General features: G+C 34.7%; 1 protein-coding gene across 2 annotated transcripts in view; it reads right to left on the reverse strand.

Annotated features, from left to right (window-relative positions):
* Window positions 1-14357: 14357 nt before the first annotated feature.
* The window catches only part of LOC138912833 (uncharacterized), a 216800-nt gene continuing 204678 nt past the window's right edge, over window positions 14358-26479 (reverse strand). The window contains exon 2 of one of the 2 annotated variants that reach the window (XR_011418394.1): window positions 14358-14962. The gene's annotated coding sequence lies outside the window, so the exon portion shown is untranslated. Of the gene's footprint in view, window positions 14963-25093; window positions 25367-26479 lie in introns of those variants that run through there. The other variant, XR_011418398.1, reaches the window with a different exon arrangement.

Here is a 26479-nt window from a genome sequence, read left to right on the forward strand (position 1 = left end):
AATCTATTAGAAAATTGGATTTATTGTGGAAAAAATAAAACAAAAAAATGAATTAATCTTAAAACAAGAGAGAACGCTATAGTCGGGTGCCCCGACTATCAGATACCCGTTACTCAGCTAAAGGGAGTGCGAAAGAGATGGAGAAAAACTTTGATCCGCCGTAACTTTTTAACGAATGGTCCGATTTAAAAAATTTCTTCTACATTTCGATAGGTATTGATAAACACAATAAAACTGCATTTTTACTTTTCCAAAATATTGAAATTTTAAAAATCGTATATAAGCGATTGTGGGCGTTAGAGGGGGCGTGGCACCCTTTTGAAACAAACTTGCGCTGCGTAGGAACTCCTAGAATCTGCATGCAAAATGTCAATCTTCTAGCTTTTATAGTTTCCGAGATCTCAGCGTTCATACAGACAGACAGACGGACATGGCTAGATCGACTCGGCTAGTGATCCCGATCAAGAATATATATAGTTTATAGGGTCGGAAACGCTTCCTTTTACCTGTTACATACTTTTGCACGAATCTAATATACCCTTTTACTCTACGAGTAACGGGTATAAAAACTGTGCCATTGAAAAAAAAATTAGTGGTATTTTTCTGATTTAGGGCTCCAGCACTAACAGAATTTACATTCAATTGCTGTAAGGTACTCCAAGAATATTATATTTAAACTGAAAATAGCTTTAGTTTCTTGTGATGTTTTAGATTCGGTTCTTAAAGTAATGCGGTTGGGCTTAATAATGTACACCCTAGCTTCAGAAAAACATTCCTGCCAAATATCATTAACAAAAAAAAATAGAGAACGCTATAAATATAGAACGATGTAGACTTTCAGATACCCGTTACTCAGCTAAAGAAAGTGCGAGGGAGATGGAGATATAAAACTGATCGCCCATAATTTTTTAACGAATGTTCCGGTTTGAAAAACATTTCGACAGGTATTGATAAACACATTAAAACTGCGTTTTTACTTTTCCGTAATCTTTAAAGGTGTGGGCGACAGATACCTTTTAAAATTGTTTAGGGCGATTATAGCCCTCGGCTGAAACCAATTTGCGCTGCGTAGGAAGCCCAAGAATGTGCGGGTAATCCCAACTTTCTAGCTTTTCGTAGTTTCCGAGATCTCAGTGTTTATACGGACAGACAGACAGACGGACATGGCTAGATTGACTCGGCTAGTGACCCTGATCAAGAATATATGAACTTTATATGGTCGGAAATTCTTCCTTCTGGCTGTTACATAAAAAATAAAAAAAAAATAAATACAAAATACCCTTTTACTCTACGAGTAACGGGTATAATAACGATGGGTTCAACACTGCATTTACGACTGTCTGTTTTCCTAGTATCTGGAAAATGGCAAAAATTATTCTTATTATTATTTTATTATTATTATTATTTTTATTACTATATTATTATTATTTTTACTATATAATTATTATTATTACTGTATTATTATTATTATTACACAGGTCGACAGTGTTTTTGGTGCAGCCCTATGGGTATTAAATTGTGTTAATATAGACGGATATAAGCATATCTGCATACTTAGTTTTCGCGTTTAACGGGTGGTATTTGCGCAATCGCGGTTTGAAAAAAATAGCAACAATAATTGTTTTGATTTAAGATATCCTCGAGGGTCTGTGCTTAGTTGTAATAAAACCTATGCCAAAAAATTGCTTAGATGCCCTTCTACATAATTGCATTTAAGGTTCCATCATAATTTGAGTCAATCAAAGCCTATGAGCCATTGAAGTAATTTGTTTATCTCTATTCCCAACCAACTTGATGCGGTGAACAGGCTTACAAAAATAAGGTGTGTTTCAAAATTATACGACACCAACACATTTATTTTTTGAAAATTTGAAGAGTTGTTGTTTATAGAAAGCGAAACATTTAAATGCAGATCGAAAGAACAATATATCAAATAAAAACACCTCTTAACGAGGTAAAAAACTAGTGACGATCGCGCCTTCAGCATACAAAAGTTCTGATATCAACATTTGTGACGAAAAATTATTACACTTGTCAGTAAATAGACTTTCTAATATTTTCTCTAGCGAGTTGTTCCAAAAGTGGTAGAACAAAAGTTTTTTATATCGATGTGATGAACGCCATATCAAATTTTCAAAACTTAAAAAACATGTTTTGGACAAACTGACAAACAGAATTAAATTTTCATTTTGGGAAGACGAAGAAAATCTTATTTTGGCTATAACTTTTGAACGGAGCGTCGGATTCTATCGTATGACCCCTCATTCGACGGGTATTTTCAATAAGAACACAACTAAAACATTGCGAGGGGGCATTTATCCCCACCGGCCCCAACAGCTCCAAATTTCGAAATTTGCACTTTTTCACTTTTACCGCTCTCTCTCCCAAGCCAATTCATTTTCTTAAAGTCTTGGTATGCAATCCTGTTAGTTTTTGCAATACCTTTCGATAGGTGTATCATTCATTATGATCGGACCATCACAGTAGATTTTCATTTCTTCGTGTATATATAGTAGTCGCCTTCGCACACTCTCCTGGTGCGCTTCGTCACTACATGGACTGCCGTCCATAGTGATGATGTGATCCTCTTTTTAGGGACTTACCGCTAATTTTTCGAAATATAGTCTATTTTTCGGCTATGTGCGATCGTTTCATAATTATACGATACCATTGATTTTTTCCGGTTCCAATGATCAAACTTAACCGAAAAATTTTTTTCTGGTTAAATATAAACTAAAAGGTTCCATTTTGAGCGTAATCCAGCCCAAAGGTCCTTTCAATCTTCAACCCAAACATAAATATTGAATATGTCTCTCTACACCTTAAAAAAGTAGTTTTTCGAAGTCATATCCCACAATTCGTCTTAACTTTTGTCTGGTCAATATTCTTAACCCTTTTGAATCAAATTAAAATCCTGTTTAGTTCATTACGTGCACGAAACAGACCTAAAAAATCATTTTTTTAAGAACTGCCCTTTTGGAACAAAACTGTTTTATTCTAAAAATATTTGATTTTGGGCGATACTTTCTGTCCAAATGCAAAAATTTGTTCTTCAAAACCTTAATAAACTTTCCACATTTCACGATTGGAACATTTAAAACGCGATCCCAGTCCGCGTCACTTTGAAGTTTTTTCGAAATTTTTTCATACGAATTTGAGTGTTTTCTTCATGGGATTACATTCAGGAGCGTATACTTGGCATCCCGTTTTGTAATGTTCCAGCATTAAATGTGAAAAGTTGATTAAGGTTTTAAAGAACAAATTCCTTCATTTTGAGACGTAGTATCGACCGAAATCAAATATTTTTGGAATAAATACGATTTTTTCCAAACACGCAGTTTTTTATAAAATGATTTTTGAGGTCTGTTTCGTGCACGTAATACACTGAACAGGATTCTTATTTGATTCAAAAGTGTTAAGAATATTGACCAGACAAAAGTTAAGACGAATTGTGGGATATGACTTCGAAAAAAACTTTTTTTAAGGTATAGAGAGAAATATTCAATATTTATGTATGGGCTGAAAATTAGAAGGATCAAAGATCCAGCCCAAAGCTGGTTTACTCTCAAAATCAAATCTTTTAGTTTATATTTAACCAGAAAAAAAATTTCGGGTAAGTTTGATCATTGGAATCGGAAAAAATCAATGGTGTCGTATAATTATGAAACACCTTAAAATCAAGATTTTGTTATAACTTATGCCATGAAGGCAAATATTATATTGCTTTCACATGAAATTCTTTGTTTTGTTATAACGATTAAATACAAACACAATCACCTTAATACGACTTTAAATAAAAAAAATATTTAAGAAATTAATGGTGTCGTATAATTTTGAAACACACCTTAGGCTTAGTACTCAACCCAACAAAAAGTCGTCCAAAACAAAAAACTTCATATGAAAAACAACGTCAAAAAATTTTGTTTCATATGAAGTTTTTGTTTTGGACGACTTTTTGTTGGGTTGAGTACTAGCCCTTACAAGGAAAAATATGTGCCCTAAAATATTTGACAGGCATCTAGAGGCGTCTTTCACCGAATTTTTAAGATAAATAAGACCATCGTACTTCGAAGGATGGAATTTATAGAATTTTTTTCATAAGAATGTAAAAAGTAACAAGTATTTTTAAGTAATTCTTACGTAACGAGTTGGTTGTGACTTCACACAGTAGTAGGGTTGTCGAAAATATATTATCAATAAATCGATATTTTTTACGAAAAAATAAATATTTTTATCGTGATATTTTTTTTTGAATAATTATCATATATCATCGATTTTGTTCACATTTTTTTGAGTGGACTCACTTTTCATCGGGACAAGAAAAAATACATATGTGAAAGATGAGCTCCGCTAAAATTAATTTTTCGGCAAGTGAAAATGCATAGCATAGCATTCAGAATTCAAGAAAACGCGCTAAAAAAAATGCGCGGGAAATACTTGATTTTAATATTATAAATAAAAGCAAAAGAAAGCAAAAATAAATATTGTTTTTTTTCATTTATTAATAAATATAAACTAAAAATTATAAAAATATAATTTAAGATCGTATGTGGGTTAATGTTTAGTGGTTATTGCTTATGCAGCTTAAAATTAAAAAAAAAAATAATGAAACAAAAATATCAAAAATATCGTATATATAGATATTTTTTTTCTGATATATCAAATATCATTTTGATTTTTTGTTTAAATAAAAAATATTATAGATACGATATTTCGACATCCCTACACAGTAGGTTCTTTAAAGATAACAGTGGCGTAGCCTTAAAATTGTGGGGGGAGATATTTTACAGGCATTCTAACCCCTTGAAAATACAATTTTTTGATGTTCGGCGCCTACTGATAACCAAATTGAAAGGCGAATTTCTACGAATGTGTCAGATATTTATGTAAAATGGAATTTCAAAATACTTGTTATTTTTCCCTTTCTTAGGGAAAAAATTCTATAAATTCATTTAATTTTTTCAAACCGCGATTACACAAATTCCACCCGTTAAACGCGAAAATGAAGTATGCAGATATGCTTATAAATGTCTATATTAACATATTTTTATGCACATAGGCCTGCACCTTTTAATAGTCTATTTTGTTGACCTGTGTTATTATTATATATAGGGGAGTGTAGGGTAAGGTGACGAGCGATTCGATTTTTTAATGTAATTTTTCCAAAAATCAATATTTTTATACCCTTGCAGAGGGTATTATGATTTCAGTCAGAAGTTTGCAACGCAGTGAAGGAGACGTTTCCGATCCCATAAAGTATATATATTCTTGATCAGCATTACAAGACGAGTCGATCTAGCCATGTCCGTCTGTCCGTCCGTCTCTCCGTCTGTCCGTCTGTCTGTTTCTACGCAAACTAGTCTCTCAGTTTTTGAGCTATCGGGACGAAACTTTCGCAAAAGTCTTCTTTCTATTGCAGGTAGTATATATGTCGGAGCCGACCGGATCGCACAACTATATCTTATAGCTCCCATAGGAACAATCGGAAAAAAAAACTTTAAAAAATTCTAGCTTCGGTATTTTTTGAAATATTACCTTCTACTTTTGGGGATGTTATTTTTTAAATATTTCTGAATTTCGAATTAATTATTTAAAAAATCGGACTACTATATCATATAGCTGCCATAGGAACGATCGGAAAATTAATGGGAAAGTAATAGGAAATAAATTCTAGCTTCTTTGGTTTTTATTGTATTATCTTCTACTCTAGGATATGACTCTTTTTAAATATTTCCGAATTTCAATTTTAATTTGATCAAAGTCGGACGACTATATCATATAGCTGCCATAGGAACGATCGAAAAATTAATGAGAAATATTAGAAAATTGAACATTTTTGCGATTTGTTAATTAATAGGAATGATCTGCAAGGGTATATAAGCTTCAGCCGGCCGAAGCTAGCTTCCTTTCTTGTTCAAAAGTGTAAAAGCAAAAACTTGCATATATCCACTGAGCATATTTCTGTGAAAGTACGATTAGAAATTCCAACGTAGCTAAATCCTACAGTGTTTGGCGTGAACCATTCTTTTTTTGCATTTTCTAAAATTGTAGGGTAATGTGACGAACGATTTGTTTTTTAATGTAACTTTACCAAAAATTAATATTTTTTAAAAGTGTAAGAAAGTTGCTTACATCTACTGAGCATATTTTTGTATCCATCGGAGTTAGATTCCACAGCTTTTGGCGTGAGCTTTCCTATCCAACTGACGGCACGACTGAAATCAATACAAAACTACAATACAACTGCAGCATTTAATGTTATCAGGTAATATTAAAGTTTTTTACACAAAATTAACAATAACAATTAAAATTTGTGAATAAAACATATTTGTCACCATACAATATAAAAGGTTCGTCACGATACCCTACAAGGTACACTTGGAGCAAAAATGGTGTCACTCTCAAACGGCGCAAAAAACGCCAAGTACCAAAAACTGTTGATTAAGATCTCATTTGTACGAGCATATATTTATCTGATTTTATTTTTCACTCATCTTCGCTCTGGCACTGCTGAAACACAAATAAATTGAATAGGTTTGCTAGTTTGTGCACCACCTTTTTAGAAAAAACAAGAGAGAACGCTATAGTCGGGTTGTTGTCCCGACTATCTAATACCCGTCACTCAGCGAAAGGGAGTGCGAACGCTGTGTCGGGTTGGTGTCCCGACTAATAATCGTAACTCAGCTAAAGGGAGTGCGAGGGAGATAGATATATAATTTTTGATTGCGTATAACTTTTTAATGAATGGTCCGATTTAAAAAATGCCTTCTACATTTCGATAGGTATAAATATACACAACAAAATTGCATTTATACTTCTCGGAAATCTTTAAAGATGTGGACGCAGGACCCATTTTAAAATCGTTAGTGCGCGATTGTGGGCGTTAGAGGGGGCGTGGCGCTCGGCTAAAATAAACTTGCGCTGCGTAGGAAGCCAAAGAATATGTGTGGGAAATCTCAACCTTCTAGCTTTTGTAGTTTCTGAGATCTCAGCGTTCATACAGACGGACAGACAGACAGACAGACAGACAGACAGACGGACAGACGGACATGGCTAGATCGACTCGGCTAGTGACCCTGATCAAGAATATATATACTTTATGGGGTCGGAAACGCTTCCTTCTAGCTGTTACATACTTTTGCACGAATCTAGTATACCCTTTTACTCTACGAGTAACGGGTATAATTACCACACGAACAAATTACGGGACTTCTTAATAATACTACTGTAAAAACATTGTCGACACGATGAGAGGAGACGACTACATTTATTTGGAATTTTTAACGTGACGTCATATGTGAGTTCGTCACATTACCCTACTCGTCAAATTACCCTACACTCCCCTATTATTATTATTATTTATTATAATTAGTCCCCAAGGCCAATGATAAATACAGACCTATGTATATCTATTTGGCCTTTTCGTTCTAAGGTCTTTGAACAATTAATGCCACAACAGATTAATTTATTTTTAGGCCAAAATTCATTTTTGAAAAAAATTTCGATTTTTTAAACAAATTTTTTTCTTGTAGACTAACATTTTAAGAGTATACAAAAAAAGTTTTAAGTCAATCGAAGAAAAGCATTAGAAGTTATGCTAAAACTAGTACCCTAACCTCTAAGACTTTAGGTACGTTAGTGCATCTTTAAGGGCCGGTTTTTCTTAAGAGAACCCTTTTAACAAATTCTTCATCACTGTAATGTTCGAAGTAATTTCTTTGGTCGTGATATCTGCGCCGATAGGTTCGCACTTCAGACAATTCGACGATATCCCACAGAGTTTGAAGAAAAATCGCTCGGGAATTCATTTTAAAATCAATTGGATGACATTAACAATTTTGATTTGTATTTAACTGTAAATAGAATCACCTGTTTTCGAATGAAGAGTGGAACCAGATTGACAACGCTCAAATGTCTGGCAACACTTGCGCACAATCCAACCGCACAAATTTTGCACGTTGGATGAAGTACCGAGACAAAATTTGTCCCTACCTGCGCTAACATAAAGACGAGTAAACCATTTTTTGTTTATCGCTCCGTTGTCCCGGCAAGCAAACTAAAGTACGGACGAGAAAACGGCCCTAAGTGCGTTTTTCTCGAAACCACGTTTTGAAAGTCCGTGTTCATCGGCATTTCTAAACGGCTCAACCGATCGTTTTCAAATTTATCGCATATTTTTCTGCATACAAAAAAACCCGCCCCCTATTAAGCGTTTTTTTTTATTTTTTTAACTTTAAACATTTTATTTTTAAGCCGAAAGTCAAATTTTTCAGATGAAAAACGCATTTTTCACTTTGGACTATCAAAAAAAATTCTTAAAAATAAAAAATTAAAAAAAGGGCTTTTTAGTTCTTAAGCGAAATGTAAAAACAAATTGGAAATCCGATCATTTTTAGCGGAGGTACAGTGAACATCGCAAAACGCATTTTTTTAATAGTGTTCCAGCAATCGCTTTGTCACCGATATATTAGCCGAAAGTATCGGCTATAAAAAGTAGTGGATGTTAATTAAATGACATTTAATAATATACAAAAGGTTTGGATGGATTTATCCAATTAGTATTTATAGAAAAAATCGCAATGTTAGTCGTTTTTTGGTGCCAAAGACTTTTCACTCACTTTTCAAAGGGTGCTTAATGGGTTAAAAACATTGTTGTGTCATTTAAACGGAATTGAAGTGCTCTTTCTGTAGGTGCCAAAATGTTTCTATTATAAGTTCAAAATATGAGAAGATTTAACTTAAAAATAATTATGCCGACTAGTGAAGAAATTTTTGAAATGGGACCATTCATTAAAAAAGTATGCGCAATCAAAATATTATACACTGGTCGGCATAATTATTTTGACAGATTTTAAGGAAAAATATTTTGAAATATTTTTTTTTGCAGTTATTATTAAGTTTTATCAAAATGTAACATTCAAATCTGTCAAAATAATTATGCCGACTAGTCTATATATATCTCCCTCGCACTCCCTTTAGCTGAGTGACGGGTATTAGATAATCTGGACATCCACCTGACTATAGCGTTCTCTCTTGTTTTTACATCTCTCAGTTTTTAAGTTATCGGGATGAAACATTCCCAAAAGTCTTCTTTCTATTGCAGGTAGTATATAAGTCGGAACCGGCCGGATCGGACCACTATATCTTATAGCTCCCATAGGAAAGATCGGGAAAAAAAACGTAAAAAAAATTCTAGCTTCGGTGTTTTTTGAAATATAACCTTCTACTCTTTGGAATGTTATTTTTAAATAATTATGAATTTCGAATAAAATTTAGATCAAATCGGGACACTATATCATATAGCTACCATAGGAACGGTCGAAAAATTAAATGCAAATTAATAGGAACAAAATTATTGCTTCGTTGGTTTGTATTGTATTCTCTTCTACTCTGGGATATGACTCTTTTTAAATATTTCCGAATTTCGATTTTATTTTTTATCAAAATTGAACTACTATATCATATAGGAGTGATTCTTTGTGAAACGTATCGAGATTTTCTTCATGGTCTCAAAACGATATCTAATTTTTATGATACTATCACACCATTTAAAAAGGATTTTTAAAAAAGTTTAAAAAAAAGTTCATTTGACAGAAGTCAAGAAATGGCGTTGCTATTTTTTTGTTTAATTTATTTATAATTTTAAATTACGCGGGAAAAAAAATAAATAAAAATACTCAAAAATTATTATTTTTGCCAAGCTTTCAGATGAAAATAACAACCATAATGGTTCCAGAGCAAAATACGGTCCAAACTTAAAAAAAAAATTTTCATTCTCGCTTTTCTGCAAATCGGCATTTTTAATCTTTATAAAAAAATAGTATAATGTTCTATACATAATTCTTATTGGCTCCTAAAAGTTTCGTCATGGGACCTCCATTACTTTCTGCATAATTTAATAAAACATTAAAAAACAAAGCAGTCTTTCGTTGTTATACATTAAATTATATTAGACGAACAGTTTCGTTCTTCATGAATTCCTGGAGAACGACCGTTTTAGGTAAAACCAATAGGAAAAATGCAGTTTTGTATAACAAATAAATCCCTACCAATTTCAACGTGGGACAATAACTTCTTGCTAATTATTTAGTTCTAAAGAAGAACACTCGAATATATAGCAACACATTACATCCAAGCTAAGACCATTCCAGGCTCCTGGTAAATAACGCACCTCGTTCGGTTCATGTCGCTCCTTGATTCCCCCTGTGGCGGCGCTCCACTGTTGTTTTAAGCCTCCTTACAATGATTTGTGTATTGGGAAAATTTAAATGTCTTCAGCGAATGAAGTTTGCTATTAGGTGTTGGAGCAATATGATGGTGCTTTTGAGAACGTGGAATGGTCTTAGCTTGGATGTAAGGTGTTGCTAACGTGTTGTTCTTCCTTAGAACTACATAAGTAGAAAGAAGTTATTGTCCCACGTTGAAATTGGTAGGGATTTATTTGTTATACAAAACTGCATTTTTCCTATTGGTTTTACCTAAATGGGAACGGTCGTTCTCCCGGAATTCATGAAGAACGAAACTGTTCGTCTAATATAATTTAATGTATAACAACGAAAGACTGCTTTGTTTTTTAATGTTTTATTAAATTATGCAGAAAGTAATGGAGGTCCCATGACGAAACTTTTAGGAGCCAACAAGAATTATGTATAGAACATTATACTATTTTTTTATAATGATTAAAAATGCCGATTTGCAGAAAACCGCGAATGAAAATTTTTTTTTAAAGTTTGGACCGTATTTTGCATTGGAACCATTATGGTTGTTATTTTTATCTGAAAGCTTGGCAAAAATAATAGTTTTTGAGTATTTTTATTTATTTTTTATAGAGCGTAATTTAAAATTATAAATGAATTAAACGAAAAAATAGCAACGCCATATCTTCGCTTCTTTAAAATATATTTTTTTTTAAACTTTTTTAAAAATCCTTTGTAAATGGTGTGATAGTGTCATAAAAATTAGATATCGTTTTGAGACCATGAAGAAAATCTCGATACGTTTTACAAAGAATCACTCATAGCTGCCATAGGAACGATCGGAAAATTAATGAGAAATAATAGAAAATTTAACATTTTGCAATTTGTAATTAATAGGAATGATCTGCAAGGGTATATAAGCTTCGGCTGGCCGAAGGTAGCTTCCTTTCTTGTTTAATGTACATGCTTATGATAGGAATTGATTTGTTATACTCTCTAAGTGGTGAAAATTGTAGAGTATTTTTCCAGCACTGGATTTTTAAGTGTTTTGTTGGCCAACTGACTGCCATTGTACTGTAAAAAGTTTGCGAATCTTAACGATTTGCTTATTGTTCTTTGCCGTTATGCATTTACCGAGTACATATTTAAGTTCCACACACGAGGACTGCCTGCTGGGTAAACAAGTTGCAAAGTTGCAAGGGCACAAAATTCAGGCCCAACAGGGTGCGGTGAACATTAATGGGTTAACTACATTTCTAATGGCCTCAAACAGCAGGCTATTGGAATCGAACATAAGGAAGTGCTATGTTTAATGGGTTGGGAAAATCTATTGTTTTGGTCTATTTAAATGCCTTTAATGAACAAATTATGATAATAATCGAAATCTCAAAGTAACAAAAAGTTTGTCATATCAATTATATATCTTAAATGTTTACAAAATAAAAATAATATTTTCAATTATTTAAAAACATATTTTAAAAGTAATTAGAATAGCCACATCACATCAAAATCTGTTGTTACTATTTTCTTTTTACTAAAATTGTTAACCATTTTTTGGACAGTCTAAGTATATATTTCAATAAAAAAGTATTTGCTAATTTTTTTTAGATATTAAAATTATTGTTTTCAATATATATGTATATTTGAATATATTCAAATTAAATATTCAATTTATTTAAAAAGCTTGACATGCTTTAGGCTTAGTACTCAACCCAACAGAAAGTCGTCCAAAACAAAAAACCAGGGAACGAAAATAACTGTTATTGTAAATTTTTCATACAAAAAAATCACGCACTTAGAAGGGTCCTAAAAATTTTTTAAATACACCACAATTTTTATTAGCCATTGTAGTTTACAAATCCGTAATGATTTTTATTTTTTGATTTTTATAATAAAACTCAAAAAATAACTGTTATTTTTTGATTTTTATGAATAACAGTTATTCCTTTGACATTTTTGAAAAAATGAAATAATTAAAAAAAACATGATACCCGTGCTTTTTATAACTTACTAAGAATTTGTTAAAAAAGGCAACCGCGCATATTTTATACCTATATTTTTTTAAAATTTTGTTTACCCACAAAATCGCCATAAATCAAGTTTGAGTTTTATTTTTGATCACGACGAATAACTGTTATTTGTCAACTTTTATTATAAAACTCAAAAAATAACAGTTATTCTTTGAGTTTTACTTTACAAATCAGAAAATAACTGTTAAAGTGTGATTTTTAAAATAAAACTTATAACAGTTACGTTCCCTGCAAAAAACTTCATATGAAAAACAACGTCAAAAAATTTTGTTTCATATGAAGTTTTTGTTTTGGACGACTTTTTGTTGGGTTGAGTACTAGCCCCTAAGGGGGGAGATATATATAGAAAAAATAAAAATTCAATTTTTTTTTATTCCTTAATTTGGTAGAATAACTATCTAAAAATATGTTATGAAAGTTTCACGAAGAAATTCTACCTATTTTGGATCTTATACAAGGATGACGGCACCCACCTTCCTTGTGCAGTAGATATATTCCATTACTTTAAATGCCTTTTTCTCGAAACCACGTTTTCCTCAGCTGCGGATCGTGTATCTCAAAAAGTAATGCCTCGATTATCATGCTGCTTTTACAGAAATGTTTGTAATAAAATTGGCCACTGTCTGAACCTACTTAATGTAGAAATTTGTACGGTAAAGTATTTTTTAATAGCCAAAAACAACAAAAAAAAAAAAATAGATTTTTAACTTTGAAAGAGTGTCACAACCATAGTGTTTGAGATATTCTATGTAAGTTAGGTTCAGACAGTTTCTACATTATTTCTTAACAAAATAAACTTAGTTTCATAAAATTGGATCTACCAGCAACCTGTGGACGATCCGCAGCTGGACTACTTTAAAAAAAAAAAATAAAAATTGGGTAAAAATATATAAGAACAATGTAATCAATGTTACGAAATCCCAGCACAATTCCTTATTGGGTAAAAAAATCACGAAAAACTTGAAAAAATTACAGTTCTATATGTATCTCCCCCCTTAGATAAATAAGGTTTTTCCTTGTTTGTAACAAAATAGTGGTTTATTTGTATGGGGTAATTTCAAATGAAAACCAAATGGTGGGTAAAATACAGTCGATTGATTGGCGAGACCTGGCATTTTCCATTTTCCTTTCTACCTTTATGTTGCACATGGCCTCGGAAGCTTATGTTGCTGCAATTGCTATTGCTATGCTGTTGCTGCTGCCGTGGGTGTTGCTACTATTGGTGTTGCTGCTGCCACTGTTGCTGCGGCAACTTGCCGTCGCCGAAATGAAATTCCCGTTTAATTGCTGCAACAGACTGCTGGTGCCACACATGTTGCACATTCCACGGGTTATGAGGCAAAGGAAAACCGAAACCGGGCAGAATAAGCACGACTATAACTAATTGAATTATGCGGTTGCAGCTTCATTTTCAGCTCTTGGTTTGCCAGTTTTTTTTTTGTTTTTAGTTTTCCGGAGATTTTTGCCTAAATTTACTTTAATAAATTTCAGGCACCTACATAGAACAAAATAAGAAATCGTAGTAATTTACAATTTTTCAGTAGCAGAAAAATTACAAAAAACAAGAAAGGAAGCTACCTTCGGCCAGCCGAAGCTTATATACCCTTGCAGATAAAAAATTGCTCACTCGGTGCAGTTCCAGGGATTCCAGACTCAGCGTTTCAATTTATTTAAATTTTGTTTTTAAGTAGTCAAGAATAAAAACGCCTACTTCCTACAAAGTTACAATGAATTTTCTTATATTTCTATGAATATTCCTATGGGAGCCTTAAGATATAGTGGTCCGATCCGGCTCGCTCCGACATATGTACTACCTGCAATAGAAAGAAGACTTTCGGGAAAGTTTCATCGCGATGGCTTTAAAACTGAGAGACTAGTTCGCATAGAAACGGACAGACGGACAGACGGACATGGCTAGATAGACTCGGCTATTGGTGCTGATCCAGAACATATATATATATAATACCCTCTACAAGGGTATAAATATGTGCACGTATAAAAGCCCCTATAAACCTTAAAATAAATTAATAAATGTTTATGTGACTGATTTAAACTTTTAATATATAAAATTGTTTATTTAATAGTACATTACTTTAAAAGTAAACAAAAAAGTGAACTAAAAGACCCTGATAATAAATTAATACATACTTCTTGTTAGATTTTTTATTTTTGTGACTGCACCTTTGATTTTCATTTTTAATAAATAAAATAAATAGTTTTATTTGTTTTTATTAATCATTTTTCCATTTAAGCTCGCTTTAACCAACTTTTTTCCGTGCATTGAGATTTTATCTCCGGTTTGATGTGTCCATTATCCTGGTCGCGCTTTGACGCTCAACTGCCTCATAAATGTGCCAACTGAATTCAGCGCCCCGTTGAACGTTGAACGACAATGGCTCAAAAGGCCGTTTGTCCTTTGGCAGTGGACACGGCGGATGTTGGATGTGGGATGTGGATGGATGTGGGATATGGATATGGATGGATGTGTGTTAATAGCGAATGCACTGGTCCACAAGGATGCAGTGGCCATCCGACTGAGAATAGCCAGGAAATGGGAAATGGACGGGCAAGGCGCAACATCAAAGGACCCATCATGGCGCCGTTTTTGGAATTGGAATTGGAATGGGCGTGTATGTGTGTATGCTCACTCTGCTACTCTAAGTACGATTCGAAATTCCATCGGAGTTAAACCCCACAGCTTTTAGCGTGAGCCATCCTTTCCAACTGACGGCACAACTGAAAACAATACAAAACTAAAACAATAAGGGCCGGTTTCTCGAGTCTCTGTCAAAGTCCCTGATAGCTATCTGTTCGAAAAACTTAAAGACCAGATAAACTGTTCGTAAAAGCAAATCCGCTTTCTCGACTGCTTTAATTTATCTGAACGAAAAACAATTACAGAGTGCTGTTAACGCACAGAATTTTATTGTAAAGCGCAAAAAATGGCGTGCTTTGATTATTTCATCAGCTGTTTGGGTATAATTCAAAGGAAAAGTCAGCTGTGATTTCGTTTCTTCTTCATAGTTGGCTTTGGGAAATTAGCTGTCACTCTATCGAGACGAAAACGCCTAACAGGGACTCCGAGTCCCTGTCAAAGTTAGCTCTCACATTGGGGCTCGAGAAAGCCAAAATGCCTTAGCAGGGACTTTATCTGTTCGAGAAATGTTAGCCGGCACTCGAGAAACCGGCCCTAAATAAAATGATATCTGGTAATATTATAGCTTTTTTACACAAAATCAACCCTAACAATTAAAATTCTTGAATAAAAAAAGTTGTCACCGTACATTTTAGCCATATGCGTAATAACCAAGGAACCCAGTTATCTATATGTAAAATTGAAATTTGGCACCTCGACAACAGCCCGAAATATTATTAACATTAATGATAAGTTAGCATCTTCGGATCGTCAAGTTGTTACTCACACTGTTCGGTTGTGGAACGACTTGCCACAACGCACACTGGGCCAGAAAGTTAATTTTTTGGCCAAAAATCTGTAATTACTTTCCTAGGACAGTTAGAAGGATGCAGTTTTTTGCGTTTTTTTTCTTAAAAGATTGAACTTTCCAACGAACTAAAAGTAAAATTTCTTGGAATTTTATATGATATAGATAATCCAGACCAAAGTCGGAAAATTTTACGTACTTTTCGGTTTTTTATTTTTAAAAAAATAACTAGAAGACGCACTTCTTCCATTTTCGAAAACAATAAAGTATGAGATAAAACAAACTAAAAAAAATTAACATCACTAAAAAATATTATGTCATTTAAGATTTATGAACCGTTAAAAAGTGCAACTTTCGGAGGCTCCCACATCAACGTTTATCAAACAATCGATTTTAAAAAAATTTCTATTTTTTTGTTCTTGTTACCTTTTAAGTTTTATATAATCAAATTATGTAAAAAAAATTGTTTAAAAATATTGTTTTTTGATTTGTTTAATGTAAATTTGACATATTCTGAAGCCATCACAAAAGTATGCTACATTTTTATTTGCATAGTCCTGATTAAATAGATAGATATAGGTTTGGAAAATACCATAATCGATTAGTGTACGTAATAAGTAGATTTTAGATGTTAGTCACACTAAAATCAAATTTTTGAGCGCAAAATGTTTACCAAAACCTGAAGAAATAAAGTATGGCATACTCTTGGGCTCTCTTAGCTAAGCTTTTCAAAATAGCTCGACTTCGAGTTAAGCCTTCAATTAAAACTTAAATTACCGAAAACTAAGGCAAAACCGCATCGAGTCGGTGGGCTACGCTTTTAGTAAATTGATCAACGAATTTTTTTTTGAAGGAATGAACTAATTTGGGGATGGCACTCGAAGGCACTCGAAAAGCAAAGTACTCATTTGCTGAAAAAAAGCGTAAAAATTAACAATTACATTTATTTTAGCAAACAAGTAAGACATACGAGCTATATTATATTTTTTACTTGTTGAAAATAATCCCTTCTGCAAGTTTCGGAAAGAAGTCGAACAGCAACATCAGCATCTTTGACTTCTAAATTTTTTTTCATTTCCATCAATATTTTATGAATTTTTCACTTTGAAAATATGGTAAAAGAAAACTACTTGCCCGAATTCTTTGAAACTTTGGCATAAATTAGTTTAATGTATTATAAAAAGGATCCCAAACTCAATTTGGTCATTTTCTTAAAAAAGAAAAACCTATTTTTGGCCAAAAATCTGATCGGCTGGCCCAGTGTGCAACGTCTCAAAATAAGTGGAATAATTTTTCGTCACAAAAGGTAATATCAGAACTTTTGTATGTTAAAGTCACTGGTTTTTTTTATCTCGTTTAAAGGTGTTTTTATTTGATGTCAGAAGTTTTTGATTGTTTACTTTTGCTCTCATAGGAGCTAGTATATACATTTAAATTTAAATTTAATTATTTATTTAAGAATTGCAGTAATGAAAAGTTAGAAAAAGAACATTTTTTTGAAAGTCAAATTTTCGACTTTTTTCCTGGGGCTTAAAACAGAAATGTTATGATGCAAAGTTGTTCCCCAATGAAAATTAATAATAACTGCAAAAAAAAATAATTTTAAAATATTTTTTCTTGTATTTTTTATGATTTTTTGAAAATAGCTAGAAATGACAATTTTAGCCGCTTTTTCTTCCTTTTCATACAAAATTTTACTGAGATGTCTCCAATTAAAAAACAAGAGAGAACGCTATAGTCGGGTGCCCCGACTATTAGATACCCGTTACTCAGCTAAAGGGAGTGCGAAGGAGATAAAAACTTTGATCCGCCGTAACTTTTTAACGAATGGTCCGATTTAAAAAATTTCTTCTACATTTCGATAGGTATTGATAAACACAATAAAACTGCACTTTTACTTACAAACTTGCGCTGCGTAGGAACTTCTAGAATCCGCATGCAAAATGTCAATCTTCTAACTTTTATAGTTTCCGAGATCTCAGCGTTCATACGGACAGACAGACAGACGGACAGACGTACATGGCTATATCGACTCGGCGAGTGACCCTGATCAAGAATATATATACTTTATAGGGTCGAAAATGCTTCCTTCTAGCTGTTACATACTTTTGCACGAATGCAATATACCCTTTTACTCTACGAGTAACGGGTATAAAAATATTTTGATATACGACACTGTGGTGCATTTTTATAATCGGACCATTCATTAAAAAGTTATACGCAATCAAAATATCTACATATATCTATCTCCCTCGCACTCCCTTTAGCTGAGTTACGATTATTAGTCGGGACACCAACCCGCGTTCGCACTACCTTTAGCTGAGTGACGGGTATTAGATAGTCGGGACACCAACCCGACTATAGCGTTCTCTCTTGTTCCACCTAGTTTTGGCTAGTTTGATGAAGTGGTTTTTGATATTTAGCTTGCAAGTCCCCATGGGCATACCGACACTCTGCTTTTCTGGAAGGAGAGGCATGATGATGCCTTGCCTGGCTAACTCGTCCGCTATGCAATGTCCCGGTGACCCGGAACCCATATTAGTAGTAATAGTAGACTGACTAGCCATCTCGTGGAGAGATTTGCGACAGTCTGCTATTGCTCGGAAGTTTGTATTTGTCGAATAGATTGATTTAATAGCCGCCTGGCTATCACTATATATGTTTATGTGTCTATCTTGGGTGTTTATGTCTCTTAAGCAGACGAGTGCTTCCCTTATAGCATACACTTCCGCTTGGAAGACGCTGCAGTGGTCAGGAAGTCTGAAAGACTACCTGATCTCTAATTGTTCGGAGTATATGCCTCCACCTACGTGTCCTTCTAGTTTGGAGCCGTCTGTATATAAACAGATTGGGTCTATTGAGCCCGGTCGGCCCCGATCCCATGCTTCCCTGCCTGGGATCAGAGCTTCAAAGGGTGTGTGACTGTATTCACGGGTTTTACATAGATCCGTTTTTGGCGGGATCGATTTGTCATGCTGAAGAATCTTGACGTGACCATAGAGTTGGGCTTTCCACTGCCCCCTATCCCTCAGCCGAATGGCTGCCGATTTGGCCCTTTCCAAGCCTTCTAAGTAAAGGCTCGGGAGGTTCAAGATCGCGTTCAGCGCTTCGTTTGGGGTAGTTCGAAATGCTGAGGGATTTATCCCAAGTCGGCTTTTTGTAGTCCATTCTGATAGTGTTTTTAGTTTTGCGGTCATAAGATCGCATAGCGTTTGTGGATACTTACCATTAAAGATGATAGCGACATCGTCTGCGTATGCCACTATTTTACAGCCTTCTCCTTCAAGAGTCCGCAGTAGTTTATTTACCGCGATATTCCATAAAAGGGGTGATAGTACACCTCCTTGCGGAGTGCCTCTGTTCACCAGTCTAGTCTTGGTTTGAGGTCCCTAGTGTGGCCGTGACCAGTCTGCTTATAAGCAATTTGTGGATCAGCCCCACCAACGGTGGCTCAACTCCTAGTTATGTGAGTGATTCTGTTATTGCCGTGGGAAGCACGTTGTTGAAGGCTCCTTCTATGTCAAGGAAGGCGATCAAAGTGTATTCCTGTATACTGAGTGATTTCTTGATGTAGCTTACTACCAAGTGTAGCGCTGATTCAGTCGATTTACCTTTGGTGTATGCGTGTTGCGCCTCTGATATCTGCGTCGGGTCAATAGTGTCTCTAATGTGTAGACCTATCAGTCTTTCTAAGATCTTTCGCAGGAATGATGTCAGACTTATCGGTCTAAAATGTAGTATGCATTGCACACATATTAAATATATATATCGAGCACCCACTGTACCAAGAGTACAGTGTTTATACAATTCAAGGTCTCGGTCATCAACATAAATGCCCGAAATACAAACAGCTCGCTGTGCCTTGGCCCACACGCTGAAAGTGCAAGTGTCAGCATAATTGCAACACGAGCGGACCTCATGCATAAGCATATACCTCCGCGCTCCAGACTAAGTGAGCATAGTTATATACTTAAGAATATAAGAATATATAGGCCGTCTGTCCGCTGCCGCTGTTGGCAGCGCCGCAACGAGACTTAGACCTCTTTACCTCCTAAGTAAATGGCTTAACCAGAACCTCTTTCGAGCTGGGAGAGGCAACAACGGCTGCTCCTAAACAACCAAATAAATTTGTGAAAAACTTTATGAAAAATAAATGAAGATTTTAAATGGAATATATAAGCGGAGCGGGACTATTTTCTTATAAGCGGAGCGGGACCGTGAATCTGATGTAAACTTGGAGAACATCGAAGACATCAAAAACCTCAAGAGGATAAAATCAGTGTTTAAAATGCTGTAGTCGAAGTAGCAAAAGTCACATAATTTTTCATTTTTCTTACTTCGACTGCCTTTTAAATAACTTTTTAATATGAGCTGTTGCTTTTGCTGCTGCTTTTGAAAAAGTCGGCAGTTACAGTCGAAGCAAAATCCGAGAACTGCCGACTGTCGAAGCAATATACTTCTTCTTCTTCAAAGCAGCAGCAAGGAAACATTTTGGGGAGTCGTCGTGTAGTCTCTGCAAAGCTGCTACACGCCTTTTCGAAATGTTTTTAAAATTATAAGTTAAATAATAAAAATTCTTTGTAATGATTAAATTTCCATTTTTATATTTTTCTTCAATTGTTCTAACTTTTCTTACCCAATTAGTATAATAGTACAATTATAATCAATACAATATTACCAGGAGAAGATAAATTACAACAACAAACTTTTAAAAACACGGGGGGGCCACTCTACTATTATTTTGACCGCAGCTGTTTGCTTTTCTTTTCTCCCTTAAAAAAATCATAAGATTATTCTAAGTATGGGGTTTGAAAGATGAAGAGTGTATCCTTTAACCAACTTTAAGATCAAAACAAACCATGAATACAGCTCAAAGAAGCTGGGTTGACAATAATGCAATTTTTGAAATTTTAATAGCGGAATCGTTTGCCCATCTTTTGCCCATGTTTGCCCACCAATTAGTTTTTTTTGCCCACGTCCAGTTTTCGAGATATAAAATTTCGAAAATTTTCGAAAGTCACAAATTTCTGGAATTCAATTTTTTTTTTTAATCGTAGGAGAATCGTTTGCCCACCTTTTAGAATTTTGAAAAAATGTATACTTCAAAAGTTATGTTAATTATAAGTTTTTCCTTAAGAAAAAATCGTTTGCCCACCCTTTAAAACTGATTATTTTTGGAAAAAAACGTCTGCCCACCTCTTAAAACTAAAAAATATTGATTGCCCACCCTTTAAAAATACATTTTTATAAAAATTATCGTTTGCCCACCTCTTAAAACTAAAAAATATTGATTGCCCAAGAGCAAAGCATGCAAATAACTGTTAACCGTTTTTTTCCTTACGCTCTACTCCCGAGAACAACCGAAAAATAGCATGCCCCTCGTTCTCTCTCTGCGCAGCACACTTCGTTTCCTTTCGTTTTGGTTTTCGGTTGAGCCTTTTACGTTGAGCTGTTCGTGAGACGCTCTGTTACGAACCTCGTTCAATGAGAGATACGAATGTCGCTCGCACAGGGAGACTTATTAAAAGACCGATTTACTGAAAAAGTCATCGCAAAAAGTCTTTTCACTAATACAACTATACAATGTATTCCCTTTGAAAGTACGTGCGAGTGAAAGGGAGAGCAATATCGCCCAAGCACGTTAACGTTAACACATGCGCAAAAGACTTTTTGAAACGTCGTTCAGGAGCAATCGGTCTGTAAGCGAGCCGAGCAAAAGAAAGCCGAAAAAACTGCTCGTCGGCTGAGTGCGAGCAAAATTTCTGTACGAACAATTCAATCGGTTGCTCTCTAATTGTTTGCTCAAAGTCTCAAACAAAAACAGTTATTTGGGGACCGCACGAATCGGTCAACAGTTATTTGCGAGCTATGCCCAAGAGTGATTTCAATACAACAAAAGTTGAGGAAAAGCGTATATCTTGTTTATATGGATTTAATCATGTTGGTGTTGTTTCAACCAAGGAGTGTCAGCTTTTTCAAAATAAAAGAATTAAAAGTGGACTTTTTCTGTATGAAAAAATTAGGCATATGCAGTTAAATGGTTTCAAGGAAATCATCCTGCTTGCAGCTTCTTTATACAAAATATACTTTTAAAATGCTCGAGATGCCAACTCCCTAGTCCTAAATGCTGAGTTAAAGAAGATGAAGATAAATGCTTTTATTCCACGAAACTTTGTAGAGTCTCTAGGAGTTATAAGGGGTATTCCCACAAATTTCTCAGAGCAAGAAATTTTTGAGAATTTAAATTCTGCAGTCAAGGTTATCCGTGTTGAGCGCATGATGAGGCGTCAGGAAAGCACAAATGGAGCTGAGGGTGTGAAGTATAACTTGATACCAACAGAGACTGTTAAGGTTAGCTTCGACGGAGCTGATTTACCGGAGAAAGTTGTTCTGTTCGAAATATGTTCTTTGAAGGTTGACCACTACATACCGAAAGTGCGTCAGTGTTTTAAGTGCGGTAGACTGGGTCACACTGCTTTCACATGCAAGTCATTAGAACGTTGTAGGAAATGTGGTGAGAAGGAATGTAGTGGTACCTGCTCGGTGCTCAAATGCATTCTGTGCAACGCCAAAAACCATAGTGCCAGGGATAGTCAAATATGTCCAGTGTGGGCAAAGGAGCAGGACATAAACAAAATCATGACAATCAAGAAGATAGCTAGGAAGGAGGTGTTAAGTTCTTACTCAGTGTCTCAGAATTATGCTCTCCTGGAAAATTATGACGATAACTTTCCTCCCCTAAACAAACAGGGAAGTCAGACACAGAACAAGGACCTCAAGGTAAATGCAGTTTTAAAAAAACATAGCTATGTTAGCAGATTGGTGGAAAAACCTATAGTTCCTGTTCAGAAACCTAACTTTCACTTGGAGCCGTATACAAACGACACCAAGTGACCATGTTCCTTTCTTTCCTAGTTTATCTACTGAGGACAAAATTCATCATTAGGCTGCTATCCCAAATTAGCAATACTAGTGAAATTATAGATCTGATCAAAGCTACGCAAAATATCAATCAAAACAGTGCAAGAGAAGGAAGACAATCAGTTACTAATATTGACAGAGTTGCCGGTAACGAAACACAATGAATATAAAAATTCTACAGTATAACATACAATCCCTAAAAAACAATAAAAATGATCTCGAATTTTTTCTAAATAATGAGAAGTGTGATATTGCCATCCTATCGGAGGTTTTTTCGCACGACTTATCATATAGAAATATAATTAATTTCAACTTGCTTGAAAAGTACAGAGATGATGGCTACGGAGGAGTAGAAATAGCTTACAAAAATAGCCTTAAACTAAAGAAATTTAAATACAACTCCAACTGTGACATTGTCATTGCAAGTGCTTCTAATAAAGGGTTAAATATGCTTATAACATCTGTGTATATTCAACCCAGCATTTCTCTCAACAACTTCAAAGATGAAGTAAATAACCTAATAATTTGTGGCGAAAAATTATTACACTCGTCATTAAATAGACTTTCTAATATTTTCTCATTCGGCCCGCCCTAGCAAAATATTCCAGCCTTTTTCCCTTTACAGGCATTTTCTATTGCAGCGTGCCGAATGAGAAAATATTAGAAAGTCTATTTAATGACGAGTGTAATAATTTTTCGTCACAAATGTTGATATCAGAACTTTTGTATGTTGAAGGTGCGATCGTCACTAGCTTTTTACCTCGTTAAGAGGTGTTTTTATTTGATATCAGAAGTTTTTGTTTGTTTACATTTGCTCTCATAGGAGCTAATATATACATTTAAATTTAAATTGGTCAATCATAATTTGTAAGCCATTGTATTTAGACAAATTAAGTTAAAAAGGCGTTTAAGTATTTCAAAATACCTTTTAACGAGGTATAGCACATGTCTGTACCTTTAGTAGTGTAGAACTTAAAAACTAACGATTTGTGTATTGTGTATTACTCATTACGATCTGACTATCACAGCAGATTTTCATTTCTTCGTGTATATATATTAGTCGCCTTCGCACACTCTCCTGGTGCGCTTCGTCACTACATGGCCTGCCGTCCATAGTGATTAAATATGAAAGTTAGACTTATACCTTGAAAATGTCTAATAAGAATTTGTTCTCGCCAAATTGGTTTTTGGCCATTCAAGTAAGCATTAAATGTTTTTCATACTAATCTGAAACAGGTTCCACTTTTCATCGCTCAATTACACCCAAACGTGCAGTTTTATGAGAAAGAGTGTTATATATAAAAAGTTGAGGAATCTCAAGGGCTATATAGTTTCAAAGTTAAAAAGAAATCGTTAGAGCCGTTTTTGAGAAAATAGCTAAAAAGTGATTTAAAAAAACAACTTTTAGCCATAAATTTTAAACTATTGCATTAAGCCAATTTTACCCAAGGCAACGCGATTAGCATTTTAAATTTCCTTTTTAACGAGGTACAGCACGAATCTGTAGCTTTGGTCGTTTAGAAACTATAAGCCGTCAAAATCTAGCTTTTTTCAATGATTTCCCGCCAAACTAGCGGGTTTTTCCAAAAGTTGTAGAACAAACGTTGTTCATATCCTGCTGCTAAGCACAGTAAAATTTAGTACAGGATCCTAAAACCACGATTTGATGCATACCCACAAACAAAGGGACAAATTATTTCATTTTGGGAAGAAGAAGAAAATCTTATTTTGGCTATAACTTTTGAACGGAGCATCGGATTTTATCATATGACCCCTCATTCGACGGGAATTTTCAATAGAAAAACTACTAAAACATTGCGAGGGGGCATTTATCCCCAACGGCCCCATCAGATCCAAATTTCTAAATTTTCACTTTTACACTTTCACCGCTCTCTCTCCCAAACCAATTGATTTTCTTGAGGTCTTGGTATGCAATCCTTTAAGTTTTTGCAATACCTTTCGATTGGTGTATTACTTATTACGATCGGACACTCTCCTGGTGGCTTCGCACACTCTCCTGGTGCGCTTCGTCACTACATGGACTGCCGTCCATAGTGATCTGGAAACATGTCGCATAAAGAGCATGTCAAAAAAATTAAAGCCGACACCAAAACTAGTTCAAAAATTCTCCACTATGCGACTACTATCAAGTCTGGGTTGAAACCAAAAATTAGTGTAAATCTTTTTAAATCTTTTGTAAGAAGCAAGCAGGAATACGCCATAACCAGCATTGCCGACATGGGTAGTGGAGTGAACAAGAGCTTAGAGATTGTTCAGGCTGGAGCCTTGAGAAGATGCGTAGGTGTGCCTCCGGGGACAAGCAAGCATGAAATTTTTGTGCTTGCCGGTGTAATGCCACCGATTTTCAGAGCAAAATTTCTTACTGCTAAATAATTGTTTAAAGTGAAAACATAAAACCCCTCACTCTTTGAAACTATTAGGCCATCTTTGGCTGAAACAAGCTACACCAGCACCATACATGAATTTCAGTTCTTTTTTGAAAACACTAGAATTCGAGACCAGTTTCATATATCCAACAAGATCCGAATAAATGAAAAGGTGATTAGCAAGAGCAAAAATGAGTATTCAGTTGAGGAACTCTGTGCCTTTTATGGGGAAATTATTGAGAAATACATGAAAAATGGGTGGAACATAATCTCCACAGATGCGTCCATAGGTCCTGCTACAGGTGGCATTGGTGTACTTGAAATGTCCAGCCGTGCGACTCACAAATTTAAATTTGATGTGGGTCTCTCTTCAGTAAGTGCCGAGCTTGCTGGAATCAAAATAGCATGTGAGATTTTGCACAGATCCAAGTACAAAAATGTAGTTATAATTTGTGATTTCCTGGGTGCCATTAGCTTAATAAAAAACAAAAAGTCTGAGGCGTACATGGTACAAGAAATACATAGGTTAATTGAAGATTCGGAGGTGGAAATTGTAGAGTTAGTTTGGGTACCTGGCCACAAAGGCATTAACATAAACGAACAGACTGATAGTATTGCTAAAATAGCTGTAAATGAAGGGGAAGAAATAGACATAAGTCTCAATATTAAAGATGCCTTATGAGAGATTAAAAAAATCCTACAGTACAAGTGGAATGAAGAATATAAAAACAAATGCGTGATCAAAGGATCAAATCTTTTAAAGGTCTTCCCAAATATTCCCTAAAAACCCTGGCACCATTTCTTAAAATGGAATGCCAAAAGCATTAAAGTATTAAACAGACTTATGGTAGACTCGACATATGACAAGGTATTTCTTCACAATATAAAAGCTGTTGATACTAACCTATGTGACCTGTGTAATGTTCCGGAATATGCCGAGCATTCAATTTTTAACTGCCAAAAACTAATCAACATCTATAGAAAATTCAAAATTTTCAAGTATTATAAAGATCTTAACGAATTACTAACCAAAAAAGAACCGCTTCATTTAAGGGAGCTGGCAAAATGTATTAATACAGCTAATCTAAACTTTTAAGTTCTACCTCTTATTTAACCATTTCTAATTGTGTAGTTTTTTATGGCGTTTGGCCAATAAACATTCCTGCCAAGCTCACTGCCAAGAAGTCTTTATAAAACCACCTTCTGTGGTTTTAAATCTGAGACAATCAGAGTGACGTATGAGCACATATACGATCACATCCTGGAGCTCCTTGCAAACCACAGCCTGTGGTCTTGCTACAATAACGTCAATTGAAATCTCTGGACTACCCACACATCGCTCTGTCGCACATAACATTCGAGAGAAAAAACTCTGAATTTAAAGACATCGAAAACAGCCAACAAAACGATGAACATCGATAGCAATTGAGTTGACGTGGGTGTATCGCGCATGCACCTTCAAACGACGAGCCCCTGGTCTATGCGGCAGTGTTGTTGCGACC

This window comes from Drosophila takahashii, chromosome 3L (genome assembly GCF_030179915.1).
Source record: "Drosophila takahashii strain IR98-3 E-12201 chromosome 3L, DtakHiC1v2, whole genome shotgun sequence".
In the NCBI taxonomy this organism is placed as follows: Eukaryota; Metazoa; Arthropoda; class Insecta; order Diptera; family Drosophilidae; genus Drosophila; species Drosophila takahashii.